Source organism: Mercenaria mercenaria, chromosome 16 (genome assembly GCF_021730395.1).
Source record: "Mercenaria mercenaria strain notata chromosome 16, MADL_Memer_1, whole genome shotgun sequence".
NCBI classification, from domain to species: Eukaryota; Metazoa; Mollusca; class Bivalvia; order Venerida; family Veneridae; genus Mercenaria; species Mercenaria mercenaria.
Genome location: NC_069376.1, coordinates 43,930,867 through 43,949,098, shown reverse-complemented (window position 1 = coordinate 43,949,098; position 18,232 = coordinate 43,930,867). Strand labels below are relative to the sequence as shown.

General features: G+C 34.8%; 1 long non-coding RNA gene across 1 annotated transcript; it reads left to right on the top strand.

Moving 5' to 3' along the window:
• The first annotated feature begins 701 nt into the window (after positions 1 to 701).
• Positions 702 to 8,978, top strand: LOC123546898 (uncharacterized). The gene is made up of 4 exons (XR_008367848.1): positions 702 to 1,611; positions 3,404 to 3,505; positions 5,975 to 6,106; positions 8,214 to 8,978. It is a non-coding gene; the product is annotated as an uncharacterized LOC123546898 (long non-coding RNA).
• The last annotated feature ends 9,254 nt before the right edge of the window (positions 8,979 to 18,232 follow it).

The window sequence follows — 18,232 nt, the reverse complement described above, 5'->3', positions numbered from 1 at the left end:
CCCGAAAAGTATTAATCAGTAAAGTCTGCAAAAGCAAATAGAATTTGAATTTCGCTCCATGGTATTAAATATAAAGAAAATATAAAAAATAATATGAATCAAGGCACTGCCTCAATCGGGATTTAAAGGTAGATTTTGTAATAAAAATACTGCCCATGCTTGTACTAAACAAGTGCAAAACATTGCGGTTCGGACAAGTTATGTGGACGCTTATTACGCACAAGGAAAAGCGTATTCTTCCAAAAATCCGAAGTCAGACGCTCTGTGCACGTGTCGGAAAGACACATTTTTTTTTAATTCCTTCGATAGTATATATATCTCATTCGGTATATATCGTATGTTACTGTAGAGGGTTCGATTCCCGGCCACGTCATACCAAAGAAAAAACAAACATTTTAGAAAATTTAATGAACATGTTGAAAAACATTCACCAGAAGTGTTAGGGGGTTGCTTTAATGATACTTTTAAAGCTTCTATTTTTCTGTCGCCCCACATGTTTAGTTGATTCGTTATTGCTTTAAAAGAATAATTTATAAATACACACTGAATATACATGAATATTTACATGTATATGTATTTTAAAGATAAACTATATCTTGTTAAAATGGTAGATTCATATTAATAGAATCATAGCAATTCATTCTACTTCGTGTAATTAAATATTTAGCTGTTAAAATTGCACGTTTTATTTTTATTTTTTTTTGCCTCTTCAAGTAAAATCTTTCTCCAGGTTTGAAGTACATAAGCCTCTAAGGTATTTCTTAATGAAAGAAGAGAAAAATATTAAGATTTAACACAAATCACCTGGCGTAACACTTTTCATCTGTCTTATGTTTGACACTCCGAAGTCTGCGAATTTGATAATTCTATTACATGTAGCGTGGCTGGTGTTTCCATTGTAACGCATTTTCTTTCACTTTTAAACACCTACATTTTTATATTATTATGGTAACGGTGTTTTCGACGGCTTCAATGTCATTTTCTTTATAAGTTAAAATGAAGTATTTGCCGTTTAAACTGTTAAAAGTTAGCTTATGAATTAAAAATAGTTAACGCTCAAACCACATGATTTCAAGATGAAATCTATAAATTTTGCTTAATTTTGTTTGGTTTATAAACATAATAACGTTGGAGCGTCTGTGGCGGCATTGTAACGCAACAATGTCTTGTAGCGTTTCTGAGGTCATTTATTCATTATTTCGGCGGTATCAATTAAGAGAATCCACAAAAATAAATAAACAAACTCATTTTGGTTATCGAAAATTCTTACGTTTGCTTCTGGTTGGACATGCGCACCTTCATACTTTACGACTTACTACTACAGGTTTCTTCGGTGTTACAGTCAGATGACTGTGTGTGTGTGTTTATTTTTTTATATTTTTTTTTTTGTCTTTCTTTTTGACAAAATTTATCAATTTAATGCATTCGAACAGTGAGTAAATGATTTTAAGTTCATGATAAAATGTGTTAATTTCAGGTATGTCGGTTCATAAAGACGCCTGATGTCGGGACGGTGAAGGCACGTCTACAAGATAATGTGGTGTAAACAGACGGTAAACGTAATTTCCGGACACAGATGCGACTTGCAAGGGTCAAAATCTTTAAATTATGGTAAGTACCATAAACGTGAGTGGATAATATGAAATAAGACAAAGTCTCAAAGCGAGCTCAAAGAAATCAGATTTAGCTAAAAGCTAAAAATTATTTACATGTCATTTATATGTAACACAGAAACTATTCACTACTCAAAAGAATTCGCGAGAACGTTACCGTATTCACATATTTTCTTTCATATTATCTATTTCATCAACAACCTCAAATAGTTGTTGTATATATTTTTCTCCGACTTGAATGACATCTACATACATAGGGATTGCGGCTTCATGTCACTAAAGTTACTGTTTTAAGTAATATACCGGAAATCATTACGTAACAATTATGCAATTGACATGATAAAGCATAGGTCACTTCGGTAATCAAGACCCCAACTTTATTTCGAGAATGTCTCCTAATTAGAGCGGATCATAAAATTTACTGAAGCATATAAGATTACTTTGATGTGACAATGTTATAAAAACGCACTCGGATTATTAATATTGAGCCGCGCCATGGGAAAACCAACATCCAGACCGGCCTGCGCATCCACGTGGTCTGGATCTATGCTGGTCGGAAAGCCAGTATGTTGTTTTTTTCATTGCACGGCTTACATATCATTTAATCATCATTATCATTCAATATACATTTTAAATAAAAAATAAACATTTCACGCGATATCTAGTATTTTAAAATCAGAATTTATATACATGTACTTTGTGTATTTTGGAACTTTATGGATATTTACATTTATCACATCCGTGCAGTCTGATCACGATCGGCACTATTCGCCATTCAGTCAGTATCTTTTTGGTAAGCACCCCTTTTAATAGTTAATGGTACTGTCCAAATTGAAAGATGGGGGAGATCATTATAGAAATTTAGCAGGACAAGGGTTAACAACAGATAAAGAATGTAAGTGTAGAACACCCCTCCCCGCTACCCTCCCCCTCTCTATTAAATCTAACCGCTGCATTCACCATCCGAACTACTTTGATATTGTCAAATAAAACTTTCGAATTCAAAGAATCAATAGAAATAAAAAAAATAAAAATTATAAGATGATAAATATTTTTTGAATACGGAATGAATTGATCCCGATTTGAGTATAATTGGATACAAAATCAAAGACTGGACTTTGTTAATTGAACATTTCGTTTTTAGCTTCATCAATTAAATTGCAAGTATCATGTAAGCTTATTACCATAGGTGGTAAGTTCTGTGAGATCATGTTAGGAAATAAAATAAAAACTTCATAATTACTTTATAAATTCATGGAAAATATTTTTTTTTTCTTAACCTAAATTTGTCCAGATCAAAATTACGCATTAGTTATACCAGGTGTGGTTTTTCAAAGATATTTTTCTTTATCTTGTGGTGGATATTTACTATAAAATAAATTCATTACTGATCGAATAGATTAAAATACAATATAACTCTAACGTAATTTATATTGTGCGGTCAAGTCTTTTTGCCCGACATAGATTGCGCATGCGCGAAAATTGTCTCCCGTTGCTGGGGCAATAGCTCTCTGTAAAAAAATCTATACTTGCGTTACCGTAAAGCTCGATTCTTTGAGCTCGCTATTAGTAAAACTTCTGAAAAAAATTCAAATGACATTATGTAGCGGCTAAAAATTTGAGTCAAATTCAAAACAGAAACTATCGGCTGCTAGCTCTACTTGAACAATCAGTAAGATTAACTGAAGTATGTAATATATGTTACATATTTGTATAAAATGCTACAGAACACCCATATTTAGCAAATTAACAAAACGATACATTTTTTATTTATCCTTCATTTCTTTCAGATCTCTATGTGCATGCGAATATCTTCAGCCGACTTGCGAAATGTCCAAACAGCTCCAACTGCTACCTAAGATGATAACACGCGGACGATAAAGGAATGAAGGGTTATTTGACTTTTAAATTAAATTTTGTTATGTGGTATGACACTTTTATTGATCAGGTGTGAAATGCTACAGAACACCTATACTAAGCATAACCGATACACTATTTTTTTTTAGTTAGAACTTACGTATAGTTGCCTTTTAAAAAAAAAGTAATCAGAAGCAGACACCTTACCGAAAATTATCATCGTGTACATAAATGCACGTTTTCTTAAAATGTCGTCAGATGACGTACTAATTATATGTACTACTTCCGCTCTAGACTTCCCTAGTATTCTCAAAATTGTATTTTAAGGAGGTAGGTTACCTTTATATTTGTATGTGCGCATGTCCAACCGGAAGCTAACGTGACGATTTACGACGACGTTTACGACAAACTAAATGTGTTTGTATATCTATTCTTCTGAAAACAAATCATAGACCTGCCTTCGATCTGACGCTTTATGGTTTAATAATGCAGAAATAATGAATAAATTGCCACAGAAACGCTTAAAAACAATGTTGCCTTAAAATGACGTCATTGACGTCATGACGGTACGTGTCAGTTACCGCGCAAAATTATAGCTTTTATCTTGAAAGTACGTAATTCTGTGCATTTTCTTTATTCAAACTATTTTCGAATAACCATTATTTGCTGAAATATTTTTTATGAGTCTTTTGCTCTGCATAATAATCAATATTTAGCTTCTTTTATGTAGTTATATTGAAATGTAACGCGGAATGTAAGAAAATGGATGATGGTAACCAATGTTATTTGAAATATAGTTGGGTGAGAGGTTACTTGTTACGGCCATTTTCAAATAAAAAATCTAGCAGTTTGATTTGTAATACCTATTTTTCAGGTTCCGTTTATAATTTGTTACTTATATACTAAAACCAAGATCTAAAATTGTTCAAATTTCAGTAGAAAATTGTGGTTTCTTGAATTGAACTGATGTTACCATGGAAACGAAGCCCGTGACCTATGTATCTAAATGTAAAATTCAAAAGCGTTGACACTAGTCTATTTAAGAAACACAGCTTCGGCTTTTTATTTTCATTTCAACAATATCCATGAGAATAACAGTAGCATGCTGAACGACTTTTCCATGAAAAATGCCAGGCGAGGGGTACTGCTGTAAGTATTCTAAGCTTAGAAATTTGTTTGAATAAATGCAGATTACACGAAAATATAACTGACGTTAGAAATAATATGTTTTAAAGCTACATCAACTAGAAAGATAATCTTATTCAATATTATTTTATAAGAAATTACGACAAAAAGCAAGATATAAGCAATTATAAACATCTCTGTTGCCATGGTTACTTTAAACTTTAAGAAAAATAGAGTACCATGTATAGTGCTTGGTATTTTGCTAATAATATTACCCAAATATTCCATGTTGGTCATTAACAGAATGGCACTGAAGCCGTCGAAAACCCCTATTTTTATACATAGTTGTTTAAAAATGAGAGAAAATGCGTTACCATGGAAACACGATTCCCGCGACATATACATTTTAAGCTTATATTAGAAAGCTAACGTGCATACTAGTACAATTATAGATTATGCTGACTTCTACGGATATCAATGAAACTAAAATACACTGAAAAGTGTTAAATATCCGTATTTTCCTTCTTCTTTCAATATGAAATACCCTTGGAGGGTCATGTTTTTCAAACCTGGATAAAAATTGAACTTGAAGGGACAGAGACAAACGAAACTGAGATTTTAGCAGTTAAAACTTCATATTACACGAAATACAAAAAGATGCTGCGGTTCAACTAATTTGAATTTACCCTTGTAACAAGGTAACCTACCTCCTTAATGACGTTTTTCGCACTTGTATGAACGCAGACTTGTGGCATTTGCGTGTTTTCAGCCCAATGTCCCCATAATTTGTAAATTTTCCAAAGAACCGATGTCATGGTGACGTTATTTCTATTTCCTATTCGCCACGTTATACTGACTTTTAGAATATTAATGCCAGTATTTCCGGTACCTTTCTAAAGTTTATCTATCGGAAGAATATGATCATTTAGAAACTTGAGTGATAATTTAGAGCAATAGAATGATGTCCTCTCTTCCGACTGTGCAGAGAAAAAAGTTCTCACCGATAGGTTTGCATTGTTAGCTTCCGGTGGATATTTTCAAATCCATCACCACGTGCGTTACCGCAAAGCTCGGTTCTCGAAAAGGCCTGCTCCTAAAGTTCTGTACAACGCATGCATTTATACTTCATCTGTGTTACATTAGTTAACAGATTCTCTTTCCGATGTTGCCAAGTTTTCAGTTTCTGTAATTATCTTGCTGATAATGTTTCAGAAGTGTAGATTTTGAAATGATGAACGATTAGACAGTCTGTTCGTGCGACAATTTCATACATCTGTTAAGATCAGTTTTTGCGTAAATTTTATAAAGAAATTACCGATTTAATGAATCGAAACTATAAGCGATTCGTATTGATAAATAATGAATTGTGATTGTTTCAGGTATGTCTGCTTCAGTACGATTGACAAAACTTGCACATCTACTTTCAAGCTGGTGAAAGCACGACTTCAAGATGTAAGCTAAGAAAGAACATGGTAATTTCCGGCCACAAGTGTCAAAATCTTAAAATTAGGGTAAGTCTTAATTTTTATTGGTATGCTTAATTTTTTTCGCTTGTGGGACATGGAGCAAGTCACGTGACAGGTTTTCGATACTGTACAGATTTTTTATTCGTAGATGTGTGATACACTAATACTTTATTTAAATGATAAAATATTATATTTTTGTATATATATTTTATCATTTTTAAAAAAAAAAGTAAGAAAAAATCTTGGGTCACGTGACACGTTTCGTCCATCTTCGTAACACACAGTAAGTTTCGACCATCTTCAACTTTCGCTTTCGGATGGCTGTGACCTAGTTCACACGATCCTGTCCACGATTGGAGACGCGCAAATCATACTGATTTTAAAACATTTTTCGGAATGACATAACGTGTAAGAAAGATAGAAACGTTGCTCTTATAATAAATTTACTCATCGATTACGTTTAATTCATAAGGTTGTTTTCATCCAGGCTTTACACTAGCGGATCCAGAGGGGGGCGCATCCGGCGCACACCCCCTCTAAAATCGCCGGAGCATACGTAATTTGTCTTTAGTTTGGGTACAATTACTGCAAAAAATATACATGTTTCTCGCTCGCTACGCTCATGTACATTATTTGTCTTTTGTTCTGACTGAAAATAAAAAAAAGTATTTTTTTCACGCTCGCTTTGCTCGCATGGGAGAAAAATATGCATTTTTCTTGCTCGCTACACTCGAATACGTAATTTGTCTTCTGTTCTGGGTTAGAAATATAAAATGAGCCGCGCCATGAGAAAACCAACATAGTGCGTTTCCGACCATCATTGATCCAGACCAGCCTGTGCATCTGCAGACTGGTCAGATTCCATGATGTTCGCTAACAGTTTCTCTTATTCCAATAGGCTTTGAAAGCGAACAGCTTGTATCCTTACCAGATTGTACGGATGCGCAGGCTGGTCTTGATCCATGTAGGTCGCAAACGCACTAGGTTGGTTTTCTCATGGTGCGGCTCATATGTATTTTTTTCTCTGTCGCATAGGTAATTTGTCTTTTGTTCTGGATGAAAAAGAAATGCATTGTTTTCTCGCACGCTCTGCTTGCACATTTAAAACAGAATTAGTCCTAGGGAAACCCTCCCTATAAAAATCTTCAGAAATTTGGCTAAGAAATTCCGAGATACTTACGAAAGAATTAGTCTGAAAATTCATAAAACATTACTTTAATTAATATGCTACTTGTATTGATTTTGTCACAAAACCTGTGATTTGTGAATACCAGATAAAGTACCTTAGAACACACAGAATGCACCAGATGGGGCAATTGTTTTCAAAATTTTCAAGGGAGCATGACCCCAGACCTCACTAGTTGCTCTACACTACAAATAATTTACGTCCCCTCTAACACCAAATCCTATATCCGACCCTGCGTTTTCCTAATTAATCACCTTTTAAACATTACTTCCGGTTTATCAAACGTGTAGAACTACCTGCTTGTAAAAGACTCGCCCACCAGCTCAGTAGGTAGAGCGTCGGTTCACGGATCGCGGGGTCGCGAGTTCGATCCTCGGGCGTGGCGTATGTTCTCCGTGACTATTTGATAAACGACATTGTGTCTGAAATCATTAGTCCTCCACCTCTGATTCATGTGGGGAAATTGGCAGTTACTTGCGGAGAACAGGTTTGTACTGGTACAGAATCCAGGAACATTGGTTAGGTTAACTGCCCGCCGTTACATGACTGAAATACTGTTGAAAAATGGCGTAAAACCCAAAAACAAAAACAAACAAAAACCTGCTTGTAAAATGAGAACTTCATGAGTCTTCATCATGTTTCAGATGTTTTTAAAGAATGAACTGTTACAAATTAACATTGTATTTGTTTGCATACAAATACCATATTTAATATTAATCCTACTTGTTGATGAATACTATTGGAACACAAAAAGGTACATGTCTGTGTCATAAAATCACGTGATGAATAATAATTGTATTCCACAAAATAATCATATATATGTATGTGCGTTGCACGTGTGTGCGACAGTGCGTGTGCGCACAAAATGTGTGTGTTTGTGAGTTTGTGTGTTTTAATAGAGATGTTTTGCTAGATGATTTCATTGGTATTTGTATACGTGTTCGAATTAAATAATTTATATTTCAGGTCGAAGAGAAATATACGTCTCCTTGCGGTAAACCAGAATACAGCACGGCATTTTGCTTCATATACTTGTTATTCAAAAGACAACAACAGTTTAAAGCCAAAGGAACCCAATCTAACAAATTGTGTCAGTCGTTGGACATTCTACATCATGATCTGTTATATCGTTAGGAAATTCTCCCCTTTGCTGATGAAATACCTTCTATCATTTAATGGATATTTAACTAGAACAGAACGGAAGAGAACAGAACAGAACGGACCAGAACAGAACTCTCAGTCAGCATTTAAATCTCTGTAAACGGCATCGATATTGCCATTTAATTTATCATATATTTATCGATTTATAACTGGTATTCTGCGGACTCCGTAATTGATACATTGACATTTTCTCGACAAAATATTGATAAATCAGTTGATAGACCGATATCGATGTTGGATTTTGCTGTTATCCGAATTCAGAAAGCAGCATAATACAATAAGTACAATGATTATCACGATTTATAAAAAAAAAAAAAATCACCTAGAGTTATTTTGACATAGGAAATTCTACACGTCTGACAAACCGGAAGTAAAGGCATGACGTCATTTAACCGGAAATGTAACACAAAACCTGGACTCGGCATATGGATTCTCCTTTTCGTTTGCCTAATTTTCTTAAAAATATCTATGGGTTTGAAAACTTAAGATTTTCTCAATTTGAGCAAACAACAACAACAACAACTACAAAACCACCATAATGTAAATTCCGTATGTTTTTTATGCAAATCTATCAAGAGGATACATGTACATTTTTATATAAATGTGTACATGATATTTTAAATTAATTGTTTAGAATATTATTTACATTTGTGATATAATAGATGAATCTAATATAATGAAGTTATACATATCTATGTTTTATTTGATAATTGCAACTTTTTGCTACCTTGTCTTGGATACCTTAACATCATTAAGCTCGTTTCGTGCAAGTGACTGACATAACAGGAACATTTTGAGGATGATTTTTTTTCAGAATTATCCAGGAGACATAATTTATGCTTCATCATGAATTAGAGTTTTGAAGTGTTTTTTTAATACTTCATGACAGGTCCATTCCACCACATTCAATTTTTAGACTCGTACCATTACCGTCCAGTTGCGTCAATTAAGTGTCGTGAACATGCCCCTAATTTGATAGCGATAGATCGGTGGCCATAAATCTGTCTTATTATTGCCTTCCTGTCGGACATGCTTAAAAAAGGGAAAAAAGAAGAAAAAACACATAATGTATTAACTACGGGGGGTTATGGTATTTTCTTTATTACGCAGATAATACACAGGAAGCGTGAGAGCATTAGGTGCACGCAGCAGTTCGATGACTCGATAGTAATTTCGTGTACACCTGACTGGACTAAACTCGAAACCGTTTCTATAACATAAATATGAATTATTAAAAACACATGCACTTTTGTTAAATTATTATGAGATGGCTGACAAGAAAGGCGCGTTCAGTTTTTTTCACGAAAATGCTTGTATGAAACTAAAGTTTGTTTTCAGACCCTGTGTTTTGTTCACAGGAGATAACTCCTGAGTTTGCTCAAAATTTTTATAATTATGTCCCTTTTCTTCTCAGAAACGCTAGATAATCAGAGACAAGACCGATGAAGTCAAAATATTCAACATAATCTTTTCTAAAAAGATGGTTATCTAGCCGGTAGCCAGACTAGCATGAAACTTAAATGCTCCCTATTTCCTGCAGGTTATAAAGAAGTAATTCGATCAAATTATACTTCTGTGGTGTAGTTCGAAAGTAGACCCTTATGATAATATAGATCCTATTTGTCCATTTTAGCGCATTGGTGCATAAACCGGGAGCCAAATGGGCATTATTTCACACGTGGAAATTCAATGTATTTTAAATAAAATAAGACACTTTGCATGCGTTCCGGTTGTTTGTTTGAAAACAAAAAGGTTTTTATTCTGCGGACAGCGGCAACATGAAGATATCTGACTTCTTCACTGCGTATTACTCACTACCCCTTTTTCTTTTCATTTTTCTTGTAGCAAATGCTCTGATCGATGTTTTGTTGAAAATAGATCTTCTTAGAAACTATATCAAATTGGACCTGAAGTCGCCATATGACCTATAATGTGTCGGTACAACGTTAAAAAAAAAAAAAAAAAAAAAAAAAAAACTGGATCTGAAGTAGCAGAATTCTATATGAGACAAAGAGCTATTTCATTTATTGGTATTTTCCTTGCAAAGAATCTGACTATTTATAAACATAACAATTTGATTTCATCCCATTTTGTTATATTTTAATTTCAGCGGTTTTTGGTAAAATCAGATTACAGTTTTTTTATAAGTTTGGTGTATAAAAGGCCACTTTCAGTGTTTTGAGATTTTTAATTATTTGACTTTTGGAGGTTATTGTTGTAAACAAGTTTTAACAACAGTATAATGTTACAATACAACCTCCTCCAATATTCACGGCTTTTATCCTTAGGACGACCGACATTTTTTTTTTATTTTAAAACAATCTCGCCAGGTATACATACGTCTTTGACAACACAAGAAATGACGTCAGACGACCTTCAGCTTTTCGCGGAAGCAGTGAAAATGAAAGTACATAGGTTAAATTCGGAAAAAAATTGTCTTGCGCAGGGTCTACTACGCCGTCTAAATGTATCAGCGTGGACTTCTTTTTTATTTGTTAATATGGGGGTCAATGTTCTTCTAACGATTTGAAAATACCTGGGCTTTAGTAAGACATGCCAGCTTTTCATCTACGAAAAAAAAATGTTTGCACTCGGAAATAACACAAACTTCATCAAATCATTCCAAAGATCTTTTCTGATATTGTCTAAAAGTGTTAGCATATACCTCTGATGTCAGATACTTTATATTTTGAGCGCTACATACCAACATATTTCAGAAATATCCTAAAATAAATGAGCCGCACCATGAGAAAACCAACACAGTGGCTTTTCGACCAGCATGGAGCATTCGTGCAGTCTGGTCAGGATCCATGCTGTTCACTAATGGTTTCTCTCATTGCAATAGGCTTTAAAAGCGAACAGCGTGGATCCTGACCTGACTGCACGGACGTGCAGGCTGGTCCGGACCCATGCTGCTCGCAAAGCCACTATGTTGATTTTCTCATGGCACGGCTCATATATCACGTGGCGGAGCTGATCTTTTTAAATAAAAAATAAACATTTCACGCGATATCTAGTATTTTAAAATCAGTAAGAATTAATATACATGCACTTGTAACTTATATTAAGGGAAATTTCCTGTTGATTCTATGGAAGCGTTAAATAGCCTTCAGACGGTAAAACGTTTTATAAGGCCGCCTGTGATATACCAAAGTAATGATATTTTCATACGCACAGGACGATAGATCACTTTATGTTCTTAAAATGATATAGACTAGCCACTAGCCTGATGATAGATATATTTCTACATTCCCCTTTTATCGAATTTAATTCCATGGAGACAAAAGCCAGTCTGTTTGAGAGATTTTACAGAGGATATTGAACATAGGATATATTCACTACATTGTCAAAAAAATGTAAAAAGATACGGTAGCACAGATGTGGCAGAGATGTTTCATTACCTGTTTATGTTGCTCACATACCATCTAATACCTGCGCGTATTGATATAAAGATAGCATCTGCGCACCTATTAAGCAATATGTTCGCAGGTAATAGCTGGTAAGTGCTTACACAATAGAAAGCCAAAACACCGATAGTTTCCAACATGGCGAGTGATACATTTTTACATGTGCGAGGATATATGAGCCGCGTCATGAGAAAACCAACTTAGTGGCTTTGCGAACAGCATGGATTCCAGACCAGCCTGCGCATACTCGCAGTCTGGTCAGGATCCATGTTGTTTGCTTACGGTTTCTCTTATTGCTATAGGGTTTGAAACCGAACAGCATAGACTCTGGCACAGACTGTATGGATGCGAAAGCTGGTCTGGATCCATACTGGTCGCAAAGCCACTATTTTGGTATTCTCGTGGCGCGGCTCATATATATTTTATATTGATATGTGCGCAGCTATTTCAATACAAGTATGTGCGCGTTTAAGATCTAATACGTCCGTCCGAAATAATCATTATGTGCTCACGTATTTGTATGAAATACAATAATCTTTATTTCTCCTCGGGTAACATTCTGCCCTCGGGTTGACAATATCAATGTCAAACAAGTACGCTGAAATAAGATATTTATATTATGTGACCTCTGTGCCACCGTAACAAACACTATATTCCCCGGATATTTTAGATAAGTACTGTTACTTTAGGAAACGAAAAAACGGCATAACACCTCTAAATTTTATCACCTCCATTTTCGGATTGATGAATATTTATTTCAAAAAAGTATTCACTAACAGAGCAGACAGCCTAATCCGCACCCGCTTCTTATATGTGAGGTCGTGGGTTCAATCTCCGACCGCTTATTTATGAAACTTCATACTAAGAAAGTATTTTAAACGGTCTAGTAAAACATGACATTCATTCTGCAATTAATGAAAAAAGCACTTATCGAATGGTACGTGAAATACATACAGATTGTAGGCTTTCTGCATCATTAGTACAAAACACATTTTATAACATGTAACGGACATACAGTAAATGAAAGAAAATAGCCTAGATAAATGGTTCGGAATATTTAAACTCGATACTAAAATACAAAATATGGTACGAAAGTCCACAGACACTTGGGGGTCAGAACCTGTCCCCCTCTCAATCCGCCCCTGCCAACCTTCAACCAATATATTTTCGCTTTTTAAATCAAACTGAGCACATGTCTCGATCATACAAGAACTTCTGTTACCATTTCAATATGTTTAAAAAATCTCCCATATGCTATCAATGCTCAGAAAAACTAGTTTTGTGTTTAATCGTGTCGGTGGCATTGTAATTATACAATGTATAATATTTTCGCTGTGTAGAAACCCAGAAGTTACTTTATGATGGAATATTAGAATTAAAATAAAATACTGATGTTTTGTTCTGTCAAAATGTCACAATATTTATTTTTTAGTTATTTTCTAACCTCAAACAGGATTATGCTCCCATTTAAAACAATGGGAGGTTTTCACCCGCGGGGTTTACGATTATTTTTTATTTCGCACAGTAATACATCTTTAAGTTAAATTTGAGTTGATATTGATAAAATTATAATTAATTAGCAAAAAGTGAAACATTAAATGCAATTTAAAAAATTCATCGAGTCGCCAGTAGGGGGTTTTCCTCCCATAACGAAAATGGGAGTTTTTTTCAAAAGTCGTTTTTCAACGCGAAATCATGTCAGAACAGTTTTTTATTGTATAAATTATTAATTTGAGTTAAAATATTTTGATTTGAAAATTTTAGAAAAAACGTCCCGTAATTGGTAAAGTGGGAGAAATCCACCCATGGGACCTCCCATGGGTTAGCAAAAACCCCATGGGAGGACCAACTTTGAAAACCTCCCATGAATTCATTCTTTAACATATAAAGAAGAAAACGACCAATTATTACTCTATGGGACTAGAATTATCGTTTAATGTCAAAAAAATCAGAGAAAAGTCAAAGGCAAAAGGTAGCTGAGTTTGCGAAAATTCTGGATTTGCAAACTAAATCCGGAGACTGTTGTTATCAAAACATACGTATGCATGGTCAGATTGTATAAAAACTGTGCCGGTGTAATGAAGTATTTCGACCCCCATAGAATAATGACCCCCGGTCATTATTCTATAGAAAAAGTGACCCCCCGGTCATAGTATTATGACCTCCAGATCATAGTACTATGACTCCCCAACGTGAAGTAAACTGAACCTCACGGAGAATATTGACTCCCATAAAAAAACGACCCCCGGTCATTTGGTCAAATTTAGTGATAACTCATGTATCTAAGGCCTTATTGTTGCATTTTATGCCCCCACTCGGAGGAGGCATATAGATTTGCCCTTGTCCGTCCGTCCGCCCGTCCTTCCGTTTGACTAATAGCCCCAGATACAATCACTTGACACAGAAATCAGAGCATTCCGCAGCAGGAAAAGGGATTCTATTTCTAGACGCTGTATCTTGGTGTATACTTTTTTTTCAGGAATATAACAATTCACAATACGTTCACAAAACACACCAGTGTCAATAATCCCTGCCAACTTCGGAATGAAGTAATTCTTCAGAAGAAAATTGCACAAGAAACTGCTAGCATAGAACTTAGTATTAATAGAAGTTGCAATACTTAGCAGTGGCAGTAAAGTACGGTAGCGGCAACAATAGAAAGTAGTAGTAGTAGTAGTAGTAGTAGTAGTAGTAGAAGAAGAAGAAGTACTTGTAGTAATAGCAATAGAAATAGCGGCACCAGTAGTAGTAGTACAAGTGGAAGCAGGTATAGTAGTATCAGTAGTAGCAGTTGTAGTAGTAGTAGTAGTAGAAGTAGTAGTAGTAGTAGTAGTAGTAGTAGAAGAAGAAGAAGTACTTGTAGTAATAGCAATAGAAATAGCGGCACCAGTAGTAGTAGTACAATCAAAATGTTAACTATTGGCAATGGAGGGTATTAGAGTTGTAGATCTAGTAAAATTGTCCGTTAGGTTTGGTGGGGATCACTTTTTGTGGGCAGCGAAGCGTGACCACAGATTTACCATACCACAAATTTACGGACGAAAGTTCTTATCCGAAACCGAAGAACAAATAGTTCCATGTCCTCCATAGATTTGACGTAATTCAAGTCTGTTTAACTTTCAAAAAGCTTCTGCAATTCAACTTTATAAAAAAATACATTGCTTCAGTATATATTTGTCGTTATCTACATTTTATAACAAAAACAAAGCGTATGAAAATGAGCACGCTTGCTTTGATCACATGACCAAAACATTTCATTATCACGTGACCAAAAAACTATAAATAACCTACAAAAATAGTACTTCAGCACCATCCGCATAGATCTACATATATTGCATGAAATCAACGGAAGAGGTGTTATCTTATTTATTTTTCGTAGAGAAAGATACGATCCTTTCATAATACAAGATTTAGCTTACCAAAAGGTTCCTTCTAGCGCATATAAAATATTCTTTTTAAGGGATATTGTTTTAGCATAATGTTACAAATGTTTAATAATGCAATGAGAAAAATATGTGCTGTCATTATTGGTGCAAACATAATTAAGAACTAATCTAAGTATTAACAGTTTTATCATAACCCAAAATTGTTTTTTTAATATAAGCAAGTGCAGTACATATTCTGCTATTTGGAAGCATTTGTCTTGCAGTCTGTGTTCCGGATATTTTCATCACGCGACTACACCAGCGAGTACCTGCACACTTAACACAAAGAAATTTAATACATGCATTTACGATTCGAAAAACAAATCAGGAAGAGTAAAAAAGTACGCAAAACAAAGCACCTGCAAATCCGAAACGTTAGAAGCTAAAAAATTCACATGACCAGGGACAATTTCATTACGTAAATTTTTTTTTGGCGGGAGTCTATTTTTAGATGATGCATATCCATATTCATTTCATTAATCTCGATTCTTTACTATAATATATTCAATTGAGGAGTTACATGATTTAAACTTTATTATTGTGTCTTGTTGTTCTGTTATTTTAGTAGTTGTATGGCACTATAAAGACTGAAATAAAGATTGATTATGCGTAAACACATATTGGGCTAGAGGCTATTTGTAATGAATATGCATGAGTCCAAGATTGAAAGAAACATAATTTTAAACAAGTTCGCCTTTTAATCGCCGGTAGATTCGTGGTGTTTTCATCCCTAAATATTCACGAACTGGCGTACGATTTCTTCTCGGATAATTAAACAGTAGCGGGCTTTGGAAGACTGCAATGAAAGCATTTGAAACAGTTTAAACTAAGTTTGAAACTTTCAATTTTCAATATTTGCATTTTTAACAATAAAATACTTAAAAAGATCCTCTGGAAGCATAGAATGCAACCAGAATAGTAGCAGACTCGGTTTGAATGTGTCTGTTCATGAGAGGTAATGAAATGTGCAACACCCCTTACGCCCCCTAGCACCGGCTTAAGCGGAACTCTATTACACATATGTTGAATGGACTCCATGATCCTAAAGGACCAAAAAATATAACAACACTAAAACATGCATGTTGTATTATGATGCATATTACATTAATCTATAGCTGAAAAAAAATGACTGAATGCAACCTGAAGATCATGTGTTCTGATATTGAAGACAGTTGTAGTTGTTTTGGTTGTTTTAAAGTTGAATTAAAACACTTTAATATCATTGTAAATATTCGGTTATGGTTGATTTTTAGTTTAAGAACTATTCTGGAGTGTCTTTTATCTGTGTAATTTATGTATAATATATTCATAGCCTGCTTTTACCAAGATGAGCTCTCATTTGAATTTTTTTTTAAATCACCTGTCAAGCCCTCAAGGTCACAGGGGCCTGAACATGGATACCCGTTTCTGATCAAAAACTTGAGAACCACTTGACCCAGAAGGTTGAAAATTAATAAGATGATTGGACATGTAGAGTAGATGACCCCTATTGATTTTTGAATCACTTGACCAGAAGTAAAGGTCACAGGAACCAGAACATGGAAAGCAGTTTCCAACCAATAACTTTAGAATCATTTGACCCAGAACCTTCAATCACGATGATAGGAATTACAGAGTAGATGACCCTTAATGTTTCTGGGGTCACTTGACTTAAGGGAAAGGTCACAGGGGCCTGAAGATGGAAAAACTCTTTCTGATCAATAACTTGAGAATTACTTGACCCAGAATGTTGAAACTTCATAGGATGATTAGACATGCAGAGTAGATGACCCCTGTTGACTTTGGGCTCACTCGATTAAAGGTCAAGGTTAGAGGGGCCTGGACATGGAAAACGGTTTACTTGAGAACCACTTGACTCAGAATCTTGAGACTTCATAGGGTGATTTGACATGCCAAGTAGATGATCCCTATTGCAGCCAACCATTAGTGTCTCTTTGTCTTTCGCTCTTATCCTCTATTGACTTCTTGCCTATTACTGTTATATTATTGTTTTTCCATTGATTTGTTAAAAAATGCTTATAATTCAAAAAGATGTTGAGCAAGATTAACCAAACCTCACAAATCTTCAATAAGCACATGAGCTTTGCTCATATATTATTTTGTCCCCTTTGACAAAGTAAAAGCAGAGTTTTGCCCCTTGATTCGGTAAAAATGGTTGAAAATGCTTATTAATCAAAGGTAGTTTAACTAGAATCACCAAACTTAAGCTAACTGTTCATGCCAATTACCAGAAGCTGTCAACCACTGCCCACATCAGTCCTCTCAGTGCTTTGATTAATAGATATTATCGTCGAAAGTCTTTTTAGGAGCCGGTGTTTTACACGGAAAGAGTATCTTTTTTAAATAGAATAATGTCCGGGAATCGATATTGTATGAGAGTTCGAATGTAGTAATTTCGGCAGTGAGTATTTTACATGGAAGGAGTCACTTTTTCTATAGAATAATAACCGGGGTCGTTATTCTATGAGATTCGAAGGGAGTCATCTTTAGGGAGTCAGTATTTTACTTGGAGGGGTCAGTTTTTCTATAGAATAATGACCGGGGGTTGTTATTCTATAGAGTTTTCAAAGGGAGTCAGTTTTTTATAAGGGGAGTCAATATTTTACAGGAAAGGAGTCACATTTTCTATAGAATAATGACCGGAGGTCGTTATTCTATGGGGGTCGAAATACTTCATTACACGGCATGTTCCAAGTATAATAAATTAGTATCAAATAATGCTTATATTTTAGGCTGTAAGCCGACCTTATTAGCTATAAGAAAAACTTAGATGGACTTAAGGATATTGGACTACTTGTTATGTCATGATATAACATTTCAAGTTCCTGTGTATACATTAATGCACGTGCGTATTTAAAGACCCTTCGACTGAGAGAAGATGTATATTATTTTTCAATACAATTCCTGTATGTTTACAGGACGGGTTCATACAGATAGAAAAACTAAATAGCCAGTTTCAGCGTAAAGTGAACAACCATTTAAACAAATTTTA